The 18,804-nt window shown below is 41.5% G+C and overlaps 1 pseudogene; it reads right to left on the minus strand.

Moving 5' to 3' along the window:
• Positions 1–3,196: 3,196 nt before the first annotated feature.
• Positions 3,197–18,765, minus strand: LOC104657116 (annotated as a pseudogene).
• Between the last annotated feature and the right edge of the window lie 39 nt (positions 18,766–18,804).

Genomic DNA, 18,804 nt, shown 5'->3' on the forward strand with positions numbered 1-18,804 from the left:
AGTTAATAACATATTTCTCAAATTGACTTATCAATTCATCGTCATTGTGGATGAAATTACTTTGTAATCAATTACCAGAAAGAAACCTGATTTGATTTCAGCTCACCCCCAATATTCAAGGCACTTGGATTTTTGGTCTCCGCCCATTTATTATGTGGTCTACTAAAAATAGACCACATCCTAGGAGTTAGGATTCCAATAACAGTTTCCACTTATTACTCACTTCTTGATATTTATGGAACTAGTCATTTCGCAAATATGAGCTCTACTCTCCAATCTTCAGAAGAAAAAAGAAAATAACAATAACAACAATAGAATTTCATTCTCTCCAGAGAATTAGCAATGAAACGAGAGTGGAAAGAAAGCAAACGGGAATGTTAGAATTGGGGAAAATGTAACGCAAAGCCAAATGTGAATAGGAATTGCAGTTGACAAGAGGGGAAAAGAGGATGCGAGGACAAATACATCAACAGGAAACATGTAAACTCAATAGCAACCTTTTAAAAAATAAATGTTTTAAGTTCACTTTGATAGTGGATAGGACAAGAATATTGGCACATTATGAAAAAAGACATGGCAAGACTATGAATAAATTTTAATGAAAACATATAAGTGGATTACCCTCTATTATAACACCAGAGGCCACAAATCTATAGGAAGCAAATTCTTCACTAGAAAATATTCTTCACAGTCTCTTTTAATCATCATGTATACATCTTCATTCTACATTAACTTTCATACACAAAAACAAATTAGAATGACATTCATTTCTATACTTACAACCTGACATCCTTAGATATGTGAATTTTATGGCAACTTAGAGCAAAAATCAAAATTGGAAGATTATAGTGTAAGAAAAGACCACGGCTTGTAATCGCAGCACTTTGGGAGGCCGAGGCAGGCAAATCATGAGGTCAGGAGTTTGCGACCAGCCTGGGCAACATGGTGAAACCCTGTCTCTAGTAAAATACAAAAAAAATAAGCCGAGTGTGGTGGTGCGCTCCTGTAGTCCCAGCTACTCGGGAGGCTGAGGCAGGAGAATTGCTTGAACCTAGGAGGTGGAGGTTGCAGTGAGCCGAGATTGCACCACTGCACTCCAGCCTGGGCAACAGAGTGAGACTCCATCTCAAAAAAGAAAAGAAAAGACCATGAGGGAAGACCAAATTGAGTTGTAGAGACTTCTGGTGTGGATATGCAGACACGGTTTAATCCATAGTCTATGGTAATCACCATCTGTAAATGGAGACCCCAGCCTACTTGACTTGGTGATAGAAATTCTTTCCACTGGCAGCAGCTTTCATTTCTTTTTCCTGGAAATTTTATCATTCTTTTCTGTTATAGAGTAAAATGGAAGCCTGCTAGCAGAACACATCTATCCACAGGACTCTGACATAGTAGCCTGCATCTCCCAGCTTATACCAGCTTCCTTTATGGGAGTTATTTTTCATTGCATTCCGAAGACAAAAGACCTTCGGTGATAATCAGTAAAGATCCTGACTTGGTGGCTGACAGTTTTCTACGGAACATGCAGTTCTGACTCCAATAAGCCACAAGGCAGTTCAAATAAAACACTTGGCTGCCCTTTGGGAAGGACCTGGTGGGCACATCTTTCTCTTTTCCTTCACATCTCATTGCCTGTTGTCACTCATGGAATATGTGCATGGCAGGATCAAGACACCACCGTCTGGTGTTCCTGCTGGCAGGGAAAATGTTGGATTTTGAACCTAGATTCCCAATTTATGTTATTTTACACCCCTCTACCATTATCTCCGTTTTATTACTTGGGGGGGAAGCCGTGTTCACTAAGGAGGAGGTGGTTATTGCAACTATTTGAATGTAATCTGGGGCCATTAGGAATTCATCCACCTGTCAAACCTGTGGAAGGAAGGAATATGAATGGAGTACCAGTTCTGATGGTGAAGGGTGCCTTAGAACAGATGTTTGAATTGACAAGTCTTCTCAGTGGTGTATAACATACCAGGGTAGCACTGGTACCAAACGAGAATGGGGCTTTGTCGTTGTAGCCTTTTTTCCCTTGTGGCTTGTTGCAGTGGTTTGAACGGCATGGTTTTTTATTTATTTATTTATTTATTTAAAGAGAATTTAGCAATTTGTGGAATTTTTCTAGAATTGAATACTTTGATAATAACTCATTTACTGAGGGAAAGTTCCATTGTGAGTTTTTGCTTTGTTTTTTGTTTTCATTTTTTTAAAGAAAGCACAGCAGCATCAGTTTATTATTGTACTCTATTTTAGGGCTACTCCCACTTTAGACATTCTTTGTGAGGTGTCATGCTCTCTCTCTCTTCCTCTCTCTCGGGTGTGAGGGAGGCTTTGCAATATGTTCCTGTAAGAGTTCTCAAAAGTGAGAAATGAGATTTTCAATCTTCTCATTCAAACAGTAACTGCCTGAAAAGCCAAGAAGTGGAGTGACGGGTGGTGTTGAAGGTGACAGATTGATGAAGATAAGGAGAAATGAACTTGGAAATGCAGGGAGGAGCAAACCAATGAAGAGTTGTAAAAACCAGAAAAGCAATTCTGAATTAGATTTAGAAGTGGGAGAATGACAAGGTGAAGTTTTCTATAGGGAGAAAGTTGTTAGGTTGCCTTGTTTGAGACAGCCTGGAATTTTTGAAAAGTGGAAATTAAAAAAAAACTAGAGCAGTGTGATCATTCACAAGAGGCAGGAGTTGATGGTAGGGGTATCTGCAGAGGCAAGCCTTGGGCAACTTCTCTGGGGGCAATTACTTAATTCTTTGCCGTGGTTTGGTCAAAACAGTGTATTCGTTCGTTTTCACGCTGCTGATAAAGACATCCCTGAGACTGGGTAATTTATAAAGATAAAGAGGTTTCATGGACTCACTGTTCCATGTGGCTGGAGAGGCCTCACAATCATGGCCGAAGGTGAGAGGCACATCTTACATGGTGGCAGACAAGAGAGAACTTGTGCAGGAAAACTCCCCATTATAAAACCATCAGGTCTTGTGAGACTTATTCACTATCATGAGAACAGTGTAGGAAAGACCTGCCGCCATGATTCAATTACCTCCCACCAGGTCCCTCCCATGACACATGGGAATTGTGGGAGTTTCAATTCAAGATGAGATCAGAGTGGGGACACAGCCAAAGCATATCAAACAGGTTATTTGTTTATAGAGAATTAACTGCACATCAAATATGTGAATCAGACTTAAAGTCATAGAGAACTGAGCACAGGAACCCCTGCATGAGGCTCAGATTTGGAAAGCTTTCTTGCTCCTCGCCTCCTCATATCATATATAGTTACTTCATCATTACTTTTAGCTCTGTGGCTTGCACTAAGTATCTTGGTCTCTGTTGCTTCCTGCAAATTAACAAGAAATGAATAATCCAAGTGATCTAACTCCTTCAACCCTGTCTGTCTCACAATGCATCCCTTTCCTCACCTTAACATAGGTATTGGCAAGGTTAAAGGAAAAACAGTTGGAAATCTACATTGAGACATGATGGAGAACAATGTCTGGGTTCAGTAGCTTTCTGGGCTTCCACAGAGTCTTTCCCTTTGTGTCCTGCATGAAATGATAGACACATCTGCTCTCCCATCCCCAGCCCTGTTCTCTGGAAAAGAATTTTACAGTGCCTAGGGCAAAAGAGCTAGACAATCCTCATCTCCCCACCTAGCTCCAAGGTTTCTAGTGAGAATCAAGTGAAATAACATGTACAGAAGTGCTTTGTAAGGCAATATAAACACAATCCACATATAGGTATGAATATAATGTTTTTCTTAAAATTCTCACTTCACATCTCCTTTTCTTATTTTTGTCTCTTTCTCATGTGTGTGCATAGAACTGCCTGAGCATATGAGTGCATGCATGTGAGTCTGGGAAACATTTGCAAAGTTTCACCTGAAAAATTTCTTTCTATACCATCCTAAAATTTTTATAGAGTTCAAATTTCAATTATTAGATTGGTGCAAAAGTAATGGCAAAAGCGCCATTTTTTGCCATGGCAGTTTTCGCCATTACTTTATTGTGCATTTACAAGAGGTAGTCAACTCTCCCATATACACAAAAGTTAAGAACAACACATATTGAACAGAACAGGGAATGGAGAAAGTGCTTTTATAATAAGCATCTTTTTTTTCACCAGCCTTAGCATTCTTAGGACAAATTGAATTCAGTAATCCCCATAAGGCCTAAAGATGAACTTATTTTTTAAGACAAAGATGAACTCCGTGTCAAGATGGTGCAAGAATATTATTGCTATTCCTTTTATTATCATATATAGTACCTTTCCATTGAAAAGGCAAAGGCATTTTACAAAATCTGACAGTGATCCTCTTAATGTCCCTCTGGGCTGAGCAGGCTTCATTACAAACAATAAATAATAACTGCCCTTTATTTTGAAATGTCTCCGACAGAAGCTATTAAAAATAGATTGGATAGTCATGATTCATGGATTCTAAAGGAAGCTTATTTTATGAGAGGGAAGATGGTGGGTTCCTAGATGTTTCTATCTGTTGGAGTTGTTTTGACTCAAGAAGCTAATTGCATCAGAACTCCAGTGTACCTGAAAAGTGTCTCTCATAATTACTAACATTTACTTACAAATTAAAAGAAATATAGGCTATAATCATATTATATAAAGTAAATATGAAACAATTATCAATTTACTGACTCACTGAAGATCTCCAAACCAGATAATGAAACTATCTACTGGCATGTCTTCTGACTGAGTTCCCCTGATTTAGTTGTTTAACTAGAGATGTCAATCACACTGCCTGGCTGACCTGCACGTGCTCCAAAGGAAAGTGGCCCCTTCTCCATTCCCTACTGAAGGAAGAGCCCTGGGCAGTCACATTTGGTACCATGTGTCCCCACCTCTCAGGACACAACTGGTTGGAAAAGAATGGGCACGAGACCCCGGGCAGTCAATGTATGAGCTAGTTAGTGACCCATGCATGAAAGATGGTCTAAGCCAATGAGACCATCTATCTTAGGCAATCTAAGTGGGATATTCCAGGAGAATAGAGTTATCAGTGGGAAAATACAGTGAAAGGGAGTGAAATGGAGGTAGGCTGGCCCATGTTATGAGTGAGGTAAACTGTGCATGAGCTATAGTTATAAATGAGCATATACTTCAAGATGGAGAAAAGAATCACAGATTAGAGGGTGAATAAGCCAGTTCCTAGGAAGAGAAAACAGAGAGGCATGTGCGGAAGGGTAGGTGCCCTGTCAATTGTGGAGCACTGCGGCAAAGACATACTGCTGAGATCTCCAGAGAAGTCTTGGAGTAAGACCCACCTTTCAGTTTATTCTCCTGAATGTGTGTGTGTAGACCCTACTCTGGCTTCTGTATCTGTGACATTTCTTTTGTCTTCTTGTATGTTCCCAATATCCTGACTTAATTGAGTTAGTTTGGGTCTTTGTTCGTGGAAACCAAAAAGCTCCTTAAGACAGTGACCCTCCAGCATGACAAGGAGTATCGGATATACTTGTTGCTTAGTGTCCACTTCACCTGTGTGTGAATGCAAGCCATGACTTAAAAACAAATAAAGCAACAACAGCAAAAACATGTCTTCCCAGAACATCTTCCACCAACCTTTGAGATCATTCTCTACTCTGTAGACGTTTTACTCATTAGCACACTAATTATATCTTTCAGCTACCAAGCAGGATTAGATGTTATTCTAACAAAAAAGGCATGTAGACAGGGGTATTCATGGAATCTCATGCATTCTCTTTCTAGCCAGTTTAGTATCAAAATCGTCCCCATTAGTATCAAAATATATATGCAAAACACGTGACAATTTATGCTACACTTTATGCTACAATTTGTACTATTCTCTTCCCCAAACACTACTTCTAGAAATTAGCTGTTTTCCTTTGGCCATCTAATATTCAAGAGCCATGCAATCATCTTTTCTTACCATTTTCTGGCTTTGATTAATCATCTTTTAAAAATTACTGAATATAGTTGTCACTATTGACAAATAAAACCAGAAGTTCTCATTAAAATGTTACACATTTTCGGCTGGGCGCAGTGGCTCATGCCTGTAATCCCAGCACTTTGGGAGGCCGAGGCGGGTGGATCATGAGGTCAGGAGTTTGAGACCACCCTGGCCAACATGGTGAAACCCCACCTCTACTAAAAATACAAAAATTAGCCGGGCACAGTGGCAGACGCCTGTAATCCCAGCTACTCAGGAGGCTGAGGCAGGAGAAGAATCTCTTGAACCCAGGAGGTGGAGGCTGCAGTGAGCTGAGTTCATGCCACTGTGCTCTAGCCTGGGCAACAGAGCAAGACTCCGTCTCAAAAATAAATAAATAAATAAAATAAAATGTTCTACATTTTCATTAATATTTACTCTCCTTGATATTATTCATTAAACAATTAAAATACTATTAGCAGATAGTAATTGCAGGGTATGAAATGCAAATGTCCATGGTATCATACAAGTATATTTTGCTGATAGAATTTAATTTAAATGCTCATTGTTGATTGGTCCTTTTCTCATAGAAATAAAAGATAACAGGAGTGCATATTACATTCACTTATATTAATGAATGCATTTATTCAAGAAGTCCTCGTGGTGTTTAAGTTAATGATATGAAAAGATCATGACTTTTTAGCATATGGTCAATGGGAAAGATATCTGCCTAGGCACAGAATAGACTGAGGTTGAATGTTTAATGTCTGTGGGTGTTTACTGCTTCTCTCTGTAGACAGGATAGCACTCCTGAGTCCCAAGGAGCTGAAATTCTTTTTTTTTTTTTTTTTTTTGAGACAGAGTCTCGCTCTGTCGCCCAGGCTGGAGTACAGTGGCTGGATCTCAGCTCACTGCAAGCTCCGCCTCCCGGGTTTACGCCATTCTCCTGCCTCAGCCTCCCAAGTAGCTGGGACTACAGGCGCCCGCCACCTCGCCCGGCTAGTTTTTTGTATTTTTTAGTAGAGACGGGGTTTCACCGTGTTAGCCAGGATGGTCTCGATCTCCTGACCTCGTGATCTGCCCGCCTCGGCCTCCCAAAGTGCTGGGATTACAGGCTTGAGCCACCGCGCCCGGCCGAAATTCTTTACATTACCTTGAAGAAGGGAATAGTTTGAACATCAATGATTTCTCACATTTTCCTCTACCAGTGACCCGTTAAAGAGTACTTTCAGGCTGGGAATGGTGGCTCACGCCTGTAATTCCAGCACTTTAGGAGGCCGAGGCAGGCGGATCACCTGAGGTCCGGAGTTTGAGACCAGCCTGACCAACATGGAGAAACCCTGTCTCTACTAAAAATACAAAATTAGCCAGGTGTGGTGGCACATGCCTGTAATCCCAGCTACTCGGGAGGCTTGAGACAGGAGAATCGCTTGAACCCAGGAGGCGGAGGTTGCAGTGAGCCGAGATCATGCCATTGCACTCCAGCCTCTGAAACAAGAGCGAAACTCCGTCTCAAAAAAAAAAAAAAAAAATTTCTCCCATGGAATTCTTGTTTTAAAAGTCTTTCATATTTGAAATATACCTTTCAAATATGTTTATTTAGTTATTGATTTATTGAAAACATTCCATTAATTCAATATATATTTAAAACTAAAATGAGCTTCTGATTAGGATGAGAGAGCAATCCTTAGCATACTGACTTTATAGAATTTCAGTCAAAATCAAAAAAATTTAACATTTTAGTTAGTTTGTGTACACCTTTTCTCCTAGGGCTTTTGAGATATTGAAAATAAGCTCAGAAATTCCATCAGTACCTTCTGATATTTCTAAGGAACACTAGGGTAGGAACCACTGTCATCACCATCTTTGTGGTTTTTCAGATTTCCCAAGGTAATCTTGTTATCAAATGCTCATTTTCACTGCTAGTTGTGATTTGGGGTTTTGATAACATGGTTATATCTGCTGCCAACAGATCTTCCTATCCTTCAATGCTAACAGAACCTGGATTTGATCAATTCTTATGTATTCCATGTCAAGGGAAACTGACTCCTCACCAACCCCTAGGAAGGACTTATAATCTACTTGTGCCTTTCCCTGCTTTGCCTTTCATTGAGTTGGTGTGTACAATATGTTACTTAGTTCTATCAATGAGAAATGAGGGGATGTCTGCTGATTTAAACCAATCATAGTACATAGGTGACAAAAATCTGACCAATGAGAAGCCTGATGGGGAGTTTTATGAAATGCTTTCTTTATTTTAAAAAAAAAAAAAAAAAAAAATGGCAAGAAGCAAAGATGTTTCACTTTTCCTTTGTATTGCCTGTGGAGACTTTGTAATGATGTGACACCTGGAGCTAATGCAGCCATTTTGTGATCATGGGGAAACTGCTGGCACATTGATGACTGGCAGGCTGGAAAGATGGCAAGAACCCTGGCTCTGATGATTTGTTAAGCAGCTTCATTAACTAACTTGGAACTTCTTTACTCCTGGAACACTTTTTACATAAGGTAGCTTAAGTCACTTTTTGATACATTTCTCTAGATAGTTCTGATGCTCCCACCTAAAGGTAATTCAACTGATATAATATAAACAATCATAATTTTAAAAATATTAGCAGTTAACAAATATACTCATGGAGTCTCAGAGTTGGGAGGGACGTTAAAGGTCATCTAGTCTAATCCCCTGCTTATGTTATCCAAATTAAAAATTTGATGCACAATCTATAATCACTGTTGTGCATTAGATGCTGTGATGGTAGGCTTACATTGACCTTCTGAAATTATTGTCACAATGACTAAATAAATGGCATATTATTAATAAGAGGCAAGCTATTATGGGCTGAATTGTGTCCCCCTCAAATTCATGTTGAAATTCTAACCCTTAATGTGATGGGGCCTGTAAGGAGGCAGGAGATATTTGGACATTTGAGGAATTTGGAGATAGAGTTTCTAAGAGGTAATTGAAGTTTATTTTTGAGATGGAGTCTCATTATGTCACCCAGGCTGGAGTGCAGTGGTGCAATCTCAGTTCACTGCAACCTCTGCCTCCCGGGTTCAAGCAATTCTGTGCCTCAGCCTCCCAAGGCCACCATGCCCAGCTAATTTTTTTGTATTTTTTAGTAGAGAGGAGGTTTCACCATCTTGGTCAGGCTGGTCTTGAACTCCTGACGTAGTGATCCACCCTCCTCAGCCTCTCAAAGGGCAGGGATTATGGGCGTGAGCCACCACGTCCGGCCTTTGACCCAATTTATTAGCTGGATATGTCTTCTGATATGTAAAATTGCCAGGGCAAAGAAGACAAATTGCAAGTAACATCCCTTAAGACTGTCCAGCGTTCTTTGACCTTATTCCATGCTTATTAAGCAGTTTCCTTTTGATTAATTAGGCTACCTAACTACTTTGATAACTGGTAGAAAGTGCCCTGGACAGCCACCTGACATAATTAATACATTAGAGAGGTGTATCACATGTTATAAATTAATAACTTCATGTTCTGACCTCACATAACAGTCTCGTGAGTATAATTAGAGTAAATAATTTGTTCGTCATTCGCTCAGCACTTTCTTTGTGCTGGGAACTACCATAGGTGCTGAAAATATGAAAGTGAAGAGGATGGATTCCGGCTCTGAGGGCTTCTGTCTCTATTAGGAGCTCACCGTCCCATAGACAGCTCTTACAGGTAGCATTTAGGGAGCAAGTCTTAGACACTGGAATAAGGACTTTCTGTGTTTCACAGTTGTACTTCTTGTTCATTTTTGACCTCATTTCTTAGAATTATTTCCCTCATTCATTCTGCTTTGGCCATGCTGGTCCATAAGCTGTTTTTTTTTGTTGTTGTTTGTTTGTTTGTTTGGAGACAGAGTCTTACTTTGTTGCGCAGGCTACAGTGCAGTGGCACGATCTCAGCTCACTGCAACCTCCACCTCCTGGGTTCAAGGGATTCTCCTCCCTCAGCCTCCCGAGTAGCTTGGATTGCAGGCACCCGCCACCATGCCCAGCTAATTTTTGCATTTTTAGTAGAGACGGGATTTCACCATATTGGTCAGGCTGGTCCTGAGCTCCTGACCTCGTGATCTGCTTGCCTTGGCCTCCGGAAGTCCTGGGATTACAGGCGTAAGCCACCACGCCCAGCCCATAAGCTCTTCAAGTTTTTTCTTGCCAGTCTGCTGAGGACTTCCATGGAAGCAGATGGCGTGGCAGATGATTCAGCTGCAGAAAGCAATATTTTGGCTTCTTTTGTCTACCTCTTTTTTTTCCAAAATTAATTCCTTCTCAGTCTCATGATATATTTGAAGAAAGGATCATGGAGCTCTTATCCCTGTTGTTCACGCACACTGACCTCCAGTTTGATTTTCTAGACCCTTCAGTTTGAATTCATGGATGGTACCACGATATCCACGCATCTCTTGTTGGGAAGTGGAGACTTCTTCCCTGCGTGTATGGACCTGCAGTGACATGTACTGTCTTTCTGAAAAACACAATGAAAAACATCTAAAACTCCTCCCATTATGATTTGAATAAATGTCAATTTATTAAAATTTTTCTTTCCCTACGTCCCATCTTTTGCCTGAAAATATAAGCAGACATTCTTCTCCAGTGTCTGCTCTTTCATCCTGCTAAGGGTGAGGATTCAGGATATCTTTTGGATGCCTACTCCTTTTAAGGCAGGCCATTTATAGTTTTGCTGCATGGACATAATGTTAACCTTTTCAAAAGAAGCAGGGCATGTTTCAGAGGAGAGGTGAAGTACATTAAAGACAATAGCCTCTCACAGTCTGATCTGAACTATGGTTTGGGTCAGACAGTATTTTAATTAGTTTGGATTTTCAGTCCATTAAAGGAAAGCTCTGATTACATTTTACAACAGGTCACTAGGCAAAAATCTGCTTCATCTGCACAATGATTGTGGTTCCTTTTCATTTGACTATGTCACTGGAAGACACTTACTCTGTGCTGGGGAGCAGAAGCAACCCATGGGGGTGTCTCATTCTCCCAACCACATCAAAGCACTTTTTACACCACAGAGCCCTGGGGGAGGATACTTAGGTGCATGAGCTGATGTTTACTTATTCATTTCATAGTATCCACCATCAGCCTCATGTCCTGAAAACAATGGGGTGGTTGCTGCATTAAAAATGCATCAGTTACCAACTACAGAACCCAATGTGAGATTACAGAATATCTCTGCCCCATGTAAGGGAAGACCCTATCTTTCAACTTTAACAGTGAGCCGAGGAGTAAGGAGGGAAACTGTAGTTCTGAAACACTGCAGTGCCTATTAGAAGGAAAGCATGCTTGCTGTGCCTGTGCTTAATAGTTGGTCTTAGAATGACCAAAAAATGTGGGCAAGGGAGGAATAAAAACTTGAATTTTTAAAGCTATAAAGCCTGGGGTTTTAGTGGCACTCTGAAATGTTTGCAGTATGTGTCAGTATCACTAAAAAATCATTATATTAAAAAAATCACTTCCAGTCATGGAAAAGCATCATCCAAAGATACAGTAGACTTTCCTTGCCTTTCAGTCCTTTGTAAAAGGCATTTATTTAATAAAAGACCAGTCCAAGTAGGCATTTTATTTTATTTTATTTTATTTTATTTATTTATTTTTTTTTTTGGAGACGGAGTCTCGCTCTGTCGCCCAGGCTGGAGTGCAGTGGTCGGATCTCAGCTCACTGCAAGCTCCGCCTCCCGGGTTCACGCCATTCTCCTGCCTCAGCCTCCCGAGTAGCTGGGACTACAGGCGCCCGCCAGGTCGCCCGGCTAGTTTTTTGTATTTTTAGTAGAGACGGGGTTTCACCGTGTTAGCCAGGATGGTCTCGATCTCCTGACCTCGTGATCCGCCCGTCTCGGCCTCCCAAAGTGCTGGGATTACAGGCTTGAGCCACCGCGCCTGGCCCCAAGTAGGCATTTTAAAAAATTCATCATTGTCTTTATTTTATAGTAGAAAAACTAAGTCATTTCATGAAAAATTGTTATCGGTGGAGGGTGTTCAGTTTCTTGGCATCTTGAACAAAGAACTGGACAAAATGCACAAAGCAAGGAAGGAATGAAGGGATTTATTGAAAATGGAAGTACATTCCACGGTGTGCGAGCAGGTCGAGCATAGGGGCTCAAGGGCACCGTTACAGAATGGGTGGGGGTTTAAATACCCTCTAGAGGATTTCATTGGTTACTTGGGGTACACCCTATGTAAATGAAGAGAATGAAGTGAAGTTACAAGGTCATTTACTACATGTATACCCTATGGAGAGGATATTCCCTGCCATAGCTGGACAGTAAATTGGCATTTCTTTACAATATTTATTATTTTACTTTAATCAAGATTAAGAGCTTTATGAAAATGTTAGTTAGCCAAATATCTCCAATTCTCCATCAGGTTTTAAAGAATATTTTATTATTTAAACTTTTTCTACATCTTCCCCTACTTAATGATTCCTTACTACATTGTTTCACAAATAACCTTTTCAAATCTGTAATTTGAACTAACTTTTAGATAACTTTTGAATTAGACAAAATTATTATTTTTTTCACTAACAACATAACCCTTTCTGGCACATTTTGTATACAAACTTATGGATTAACTAGAATTTATCCTTAAAAACCTAATACTTCAGTGAAACCCTAAAAAGCAAGAAATCTTGAACTCTCAGATATGGGAATTTATAGAGGAGAACAATTCCACAATTTTAGAAACATATTTATATAATGACCCTTTCTTAATTGAAAATGACCCAGATATTAAATGAGCATCAAAAATAACTTTAAGATTTTAATTTACACAAAAAGTTTACCTAAAACACTTATTCCATGCACTGTACTCAATTCTTTCACTTTTAACCTGGGAGACATGAGACATCAATCAACATATGTAAAATGAACATTGGTTTGCTCCAGAAAGGCAGGCGGGAAAACTCAAAACAGGGAGGGGGTTTGGGGGCTTCCAGGTCACAAGTAGGTGAGAAACAAACGATTGCATTCTTTTGAGTTTCTGATTAGCCTTCCAAAGGAGACAATTAGATATGCATTAATCTCAGTGAGACTTTGAATAGGAGGTAGGTTTGCCCTAAGGAGTTCTTAGCTTGAATTTTCCCTTCAGCTTGGTGATTTTGAGGGCCCAAAATATTTTCCTTTCATAAATTACTCTCATTTGTTAAAAAAAAAAAAAAAAAAAAAAAAAAAAAAAAAAAAAAGCATGCAAACCAAGATCATTTTGTTTTGGCTGGGTTTATAGTTTTATAACTTTCTATGCCAAGCACTAACATCTCAAAATCTCTAGCAAAGACAGATTTATCAAATCCAGACAAAAACGTATGCTTACAATTCTGAAGGCATTTCTATCTTTATTTTACCAATAATTTTAAAGCCAGCTTGTTTAGTAATGTAAGTCACCTGAACTTGAAAACTGCTTAGACTATTTACTTAATTTATGGGCACTCTTTTACTTATAAGCCAATTTGGTAGACACAGGATATAACAGTAAGTATACATATAAACACATCTAGACACGTATACACAGGCATAAATGAAGATCCAATTGCTTACAACCCTAGCCATGAGATAGCAATAAGAGCTCACCAGTTTTATTTTGTTTGCCCCAATAGATAATCCAATGAAGGCTGTGAACCAAAATTTCAGGTAAAGCAGTTTTGACAACAGTTTGATTTTTAAAGGCCAAACCTCCCCAGACTCCAAAGAACACTGGGGCTAAACAGCACCAAATGAGAGCATCATATGTCAGTTAACTAGGCCCGCTGCTTAGCACAAAAGCCTGCATATATGCAATGGCCATCCTACTCTCCCAGTAGACAGTAAACTCCAGATTCTAAACAATTTTGGGGCCAAGCAGCATTGCAACTCTGAGAGAAAAGTCTAAGAAGGGCTTATGACTGTCAGGCCTCTGAGCCCAAGCTAAGCCATCATATCCCCAGTGACCTGCACATATACATGCAGACGGCCTGAAGCAACGGAAGATCCACAAAAGAAGTGAAAATAGCCTTAACTGATGACATTCCACCATTGTGATTTGTTTCTGCCCCACCCTAATTGATCAATGTACTTTGCAAACTCCCCCATCCTTAAGCAGGCTCATTATAATCTCCCCCACCTTTAAGAAGGTTCTTTGTAATTCTCCCCACCCTTGAGAATGTACTATGTGAGATCCACCCCCTGCCCCCAAAACATTGCTCTTAACTCTACTGCCTATCCCAAAACCTGTAAGAACTAATGATAATCCCATCACCCTTTTCCGACTCTCTTTTTGGACTCAGCCCGCCTGCACCCCGGTGAAATAAACAGCCTTGTTGCTCACACAAAGACTGTTCGGTGGTCTCTTCACATGGACACATGAGACAATGACTAGGTCTCACAACTTCTACTGAGGTCCACAGGATCCCCCAGAGTGTCCTCCTGTGGGGTGCAATCTTAAAGTGTCAGATGTCACTGTTTAGGTGGGCACCGGTGCCACTTTTCATGCTTTCCCTTCAGAGCCTACTATGAGCTTTCCTTTGTACCTGAGTGTAATCCCTGACTTTTAGCATCCTTATAAGTTGATAAGGCCATGCTTTCCCATGCTTCCCTTTCCACAAACTTCAATGATAGGAACTGGAGGCTGGGTGGGTTTCTTTTGCCCTTAGTCAGTTGAACGGAAGAAGGGTAGAATATACCATAAGAAAAGAAGTTTTAAGTCACCTGAAACTTGTGCAGGTTTGCTCTGAGCTGTGCTACATGTAAGGAGCAGGGACCACACCCAGAAAAGATTAAAAAAAAAAAAAGTCATTTCCCCTTCTGGGCAAGGCAATTATTCCCCTGCATTCCTAGGCCTTCAGGCAATACTAGGGAGTGACTCCAGCCAATTGCCCTCAATTTCCAAGGAGCTACTAGGAAACAGTCACTGAAAGACTGAAAAAGAAAGAAAGGGGGGGAAAAAAAAAAGAAATGAAAAAGACCCTGATACCTTAAGCAAACTGGGTGGTGGCAGTTAGGCACCTTCACATGGAAACCCCTTAGTTTCACCAGCCACAGCCAGTAACTTGCAGTTGCTTCCTTGCTTCAGTGCTGTCCACCAAGGGTCCTGAGTTGGAAAGAAAAGAGAGAGACAGAGAGAGAAAGATTCCCCTGTAAAGAGCAGAAAGGAAAGGGGAAAGAAGAAGAAAAATAAGTCCCAAATTTTAGGCCTACCTTCTCCTGGAACTTCTGACTGGCTCATCAAAATTTGTTACTGTTTGGACAAACGGAGGCAAGATGGCGCACTTCCGGGTTCTTCATCACCACTTTTTCCCGCGCGCGCGAAAATGTAGCCGGCGCCCGGGAAGGTGCAGATCAACCGGGCATGCGCCAGGTGACGTCAATCCGAAGAGACCAAGATTTACCTGGTCGCACCTAGGAACGCCCCCGACGCGCCCTTGCCCCACCTATTGCCCTCCCACTCCCAGAAAAGCCGCTCCCAGCAGGCGCTCCGCGGGAACTCCCACTCCAGTCCTGACTGCATCAGGAGCTTTGTGGGAGAGCTCCACCAGGCGACTCTCTTGGCATCCTTTGCCGGAGGCCAACAGACCTCACCCTCCACACCTTCTTCCCTGAAGCTAGGTGACCAAAAAATAAATTTGCAGTTTTGCTCCTAGCCTTGCCTACTCGCTGGTTCTTTTGTGCTCGCTCTGGTGGTCTTAGAAAAACAAATCAGTTACCAGTGGAGGGTGTCCAGGTTCTTGGCATCTTGAACAAAGAATTGGACAAAATGCACAAAGCAAGGAAGGAATGAAAGATTTATTGAAAATAAAGGCACACTTCACAGTGTGGGAGTGGGCCTGAGCATAGGGTGCTGTTACAGAATTGGTGGGGATTTAAATACCCTCTAGAAGATTCCACTGGTTACTTGGGGGTACTCCCTATGTGAATGAAGAGGATGAAGTAAAGTTACAAAGTCATTTACTCAGTGTATGTCCTATTGTTGGGAAAAGGGCTTGTGGGGGGCCTGCATAAGCTGGCCATAAAAATATGGGACAATAAGTTGTGGAAAGCCACGAGAGGCCTCTGAGGAGGAAAGCCTCCTAATTGCCATCATGTTCCCATGCTCAGAGGAGACCTGCTCTCTTATCCATAAACACTGTATTCAAGGAGAAAGACACTCCTTTGAAGCATTGGAATGTGGCCAGACATGCAGGCTCCTAGTTAAGTGGGCTCCCGCTAGCTACTCTCTGATAAGTTAAAGATATGCTGTTTGAGCACAAAGGAGATTCATTTAAACCACCACTGCTATAGATTCCGCGTATGACGCACTGCCTCTCTTTCACTGTTTCTCCCTGAACGTCTGCTTCTGACCGTACTCAATAAATAGTGTGGAGACCAGAACTTTGGGTCTTTGCAGCCTCTGATTTGCTCTGGCCCCCTGGCTCCTACCTTTATGAACTCTTAACCTGTCTCTTCTCGTTCCTTTGTCGCCACCAGACTTCAGGTACCCTATGGGTGGTGTTGAAGCTGGTCCCCAACACCCTATGGAGAGGATATTTCCTGTCATAGCTGAAGTGTGAATCAGCCTTATGTTCCCTTGCCTCCAGACCCTATTTTCTTGCCTCAAAATGAAATCATTTGTCCAATGCATAATATAGTCAAAGATCTTGACACAATGGGTGTCTTAACTATCATTTCTCACCTTTTTTTTTTTTTTTTTTTTTTTTTGAGATGCAGTTTCTCTCTTGTTGCCCAGGCTGGAGTGCAGTGGTACGATCTTGGCTCACCGCAACCTCTGCCTCCTGGGTTCAAGCCTAGGCATGAGCCACTGCATTCGGCTTCTCACCTTTAGTCAATAAATATTATTTATCTTTAAAGACAATGAAAAATTACTAAATATAGTAAAAATAAACATCATTATTTTAAACACCACATCTCTGTAACCTTTTTACATTCATTAGCACTCTGGAGTAAAAACAATGATGGTTTTTGTTATGGCTTTGTGTTTCTTTAAAATATCAACTAAAATAGATTTCTAATTTGGGAAACATAATAACTAATGTCATTTGGTTTTAAAGGAATTGTGTCTTAATCATCAAGCTAAAGACATAGAAAGAAAATAATGACATGGTCACTTTTAGTTTGTCTCAGTCTCCTGTTCACCATCTAATCAGGCACCCTTAAAGTAATTCCAGCAAAATATCTAAGAAATTCATGGATCAACCTCTAAAGCACATCAGGAAAAGTGCCAATATAGTGAATGGCAAGAAAAACAATGGCAGCAGAACATCTTATTTAAACTTTTTTTTTTTTTTTTTGAGACAGAATCTCACTCTCTCATCAGGCTGGAGTGCAGTGATGTGATCTCACTGCAACCTCCGCCTCCTGGGTTCAAGTGATTCTCCTGCCTCAGCCTCCCAAGTAGCTGGGGCTACAGGCACGCTCCACCATGCCCAGCTAATTTTTGTACTTTTAGTAGAGACAGGGTTTCACCATGTTGGCCAGGATAATCTTGATCTCTTGACCTCATGATCTGCCACCTCAGCCTCCCTCCTTGGCCTCCCAAGGTGCTGGGATTACAAGCATGAACCATCCCGCCCGGCGTTATTTAAACTTTTGAGATAATAAAACAATACAGGAGTGGGAACCCTTGTGACGTTTTTTTCTTATTTTGGTTAACAAGATTTATACTTCATAAACTTTATACTTGTGGCACACTGTAAGGTTTAAAGAATAAAATAAGCAAGATAGCTCCCTAAAGCAATTGAAATAAGAAAGAGTGCATTATAATTTTATAGGCACGAAATTCCTTACGTTTTGAGCGAGTTGAGCGAGTTGAAATTCAACCCTCATTATTCACAAGGACTCCAAGTAAGCCAGTTTACAGACCAGCATGGGCACCCTACTGATGGCTCTTTCTTACTAAGGAGTTCTCGGGATAAACGTGTTTACACTTTGAACAGTCACATAGATATCATACAGATGGTGATTGGATATCACTATTCGGTGAAATTGCTTGCCTTCCTTCATGATTTCTTCAGCCTTTTGTTTGTTTGTTTGTTTGTTTGAGATGGAGTCTCGCTCTGTCGCCCAGGCTAGAGTGCAGTGGCGCCATCTCGGCTCACTACAAGGTCCACCTCCCAGGTTCGAGCAATTCTCCTGTCTCAGCCTCCCGAGTAGCTAGGACTACAGGCACCTGCCACCACGCCTGGCTAATTTTTGTATTTTTAGTAGAGACAGGGTTTCACCATGTTGGCCAGGCTGGTCTCAAACTCATGACCTCAGGTGATTCACCCGCCTCGGCCTCCCAAAGTGCGGGAATTACAAACGTGAGTCACCGCACCCGGCCAGGTCTTTTTTTCAGTAGACAAAAGACTTTCTAAAAAGTCTGAATCTTCCAAGTGTAGCTCATCAATTGGAAAAAGCTGGAGCCTCCAGTCAGCAGTTAACAAGGTGATGGGCATTCATCTTTCCTATCCTTCTAATGCACCATCCAAACAAAATTTGTGCAAGTCAGGGAGAGAGGTCAAGTTTTCAAGTCTTCTTATTTCGTAGAACTGTGAGGGTGCCAACCACATTTATTTTGATAAGAAACTCAGCTGCAACTGACAGAGATGACCACTGGCAGCCCACCACCTTGGCCAAGTCAGGGTAAACCGGCAGCGGCTTGAGGAGGCAATGCAGTAAGGAGGCCGCGCGGTAGTGACGAGTGGCGGCGGGCATGAAAGGTGTGAGCCAGGCACTCCCGTCCTGCAGCGCCCAGATGTCGGGCGTGCAGTCAAGGTGCAGGCACAGCCACAGGAAGGAGAGCAGGTCTCCTGGTGCAGGCAGGCTGGCCCCTAGGCAGCCTGAGGACCAGGCCAGGCCTTGGCGTAGGCCAGTCGGGGAGGCCCTGGGCCAAAGCAGCAGCATGCCCACCTCCTCCAAGCAGCATTCGCTTTTAAGATGCCA

The sequence above is a fragment of the Rhinopithecus roxellana genome, chromosome 4 (assembly GCF_007565055.1).
Source record: "Rhinopithecus roxellana isolate Shanxi Qingling chromosome 4, ASM756505v1, whole genome shotgun sequence".
Taxonomy (NCBI): domain Eukaryota; kingdom Metazoa; phylum Chordata; class Mammalia; order Primates; family Cercopithecidae; genus Rhinopithecus; species Rhinopithecus roxellana.